The sequence below is a fragment of the Humulus lupulus genome, chromosome 4, assembly GCF_963169125.1.
Source record: "Humulus lupulus chromosome 4, drHumLupu1.1, whole genome shotgun sequence".
Taxonomy (NCBI): domain Eukaryota; kingdom Viridiplantae; phylum Streptophyta; class Magnoliopsida; order Rosales; family Cannabaceae; genus Humulus; species Humulus lupulus.
In genome coordinates this window covers 25,919,524-25,920,863 of record NC_084796.1, presented here as the reverse complement: position 1 = coordinate 25,920,863, position 1,340 = coordinate 25,919,524, and the positions used below count along the sequence as shown (strand labels likewise).

At 36.9% G+C, this 1,340-nt stretch overlaps 1 non-coding gene across 1 annotated transcript; it reads right to left on the bottom strand.

The window, feature by feature from the left end:
- Positions 1 to 299: 299 nt before the first annotated feature.
- On the bottom strand, positions 300 to 406 carry LOC133833670 (small nucleolar RNA R71). The gene has a single exon (XR_009893038.1). It is a non-coding gene; the product is annotated as a small nucleolar RNA R71 (small nucleolar RNA).
- Positions 407 to 1,340: the final 934 nt, after the last annotated feature.

The following is a 1,340-nucleotide window of genomic DNA, read 5'->3' as shown; positions in this document are numbered from 1 at the left end:
TTCCAGCTGCTTAGTTTGAGTTGAAGCCCGTGATGTTCCAAATATTCCAAACACTGGGTCAATTTAGTGGACTGCCTACAGAAGATCCTCATCTCAATCTTCGTTCATTTTTGGAGGTGAGTGATTCATTCAAGTTGCAAGGCATTACTGAAGAAGCCTTGAGGTTGAAGTTGTTTCCTTTTTCTCTAAGGGACAGAGCTAGAGCTTGGCTCAATACACTTCCTTCTGACTCAATGACTACATGGAATGAGTTAGCGGAGAAGTTTTTGATGAAGTACTTTCCTCCAACAAAAAATGCTAAGTTTTGGAATGAGATTATTTCTTTTCAATAGTTGGAGGATGAGTCGGTATGTGACGCTTGGGAATGGTTCAAAGAGTTATTGAGGAAGTGTCCACATCATGGCATTCCCCATTACATTCAAATGGAAACTTTCTATGATGGTCTAAATACTTCCACACACATGGTGTTAGATGCTTCAACAAATGGGGCTATTCTCTCTAAGTCCTACAATGAAGCATATGAGATTTTGGAGCAGATTGCCAACAATAATTACCAATGGTCTAATTCTAGAGCCCCAATGGGAAGGAAAGTAGTGGGTATGCATGAAGTAGATTCTTTGACAGCTTTGACCGCTCAAGTTTCATCTATGACCAACATTTTGAAGACCACGAGTATGGGGGGTAACCTGCAACCAACTCCTATGGGTCAAGTAGCAAATGTTTCTTGTGTTTGTTGTGGAGGAGGGCACACATTTGATAGTTGTCCTTCTAATCCCACTTCAGTTTGTTACTTGGGGAATCAAAATGACAACTCCAACAATCCATATTCAAACTCTTACAATCCGGGTTGGAGGGATCATCCAAATTTTTCTTTGGGAGGACAAGGGGATAGTTCAAGTGGTGCAACCATGCCAAACAAGCCTACATATCCACCGGGTTTTTCTCAACAAGCAAGAGCTCAACCTCCTCCTCCACAAGTTTCTAAAACAAGCTCTTAGGAGAATTTGATGAAAGAGAATATGACCAAGAATGTGTTATATTATTTTATAATATAATGTAATATTATATTATATTATAATATAATGTTTTAGATTAAATAAATGTGAGATGTGACAAAGAGTGTCACATATTGTAACATATAATAGCGAGTTACAATATTTAGATATATGAGATATATCCAAATAATGTAACATATTTGGTGTTAGAAATTTGTAACTTCCAAATATTACCCTTTATTGTGTAAATTTGTTGTTACACAATATTGAGATGAATTTCATAAAGCCATATGTGATATGGCTATTAGAGATATGATTTTAACCCCAATAATGTGTTTTGGGAGT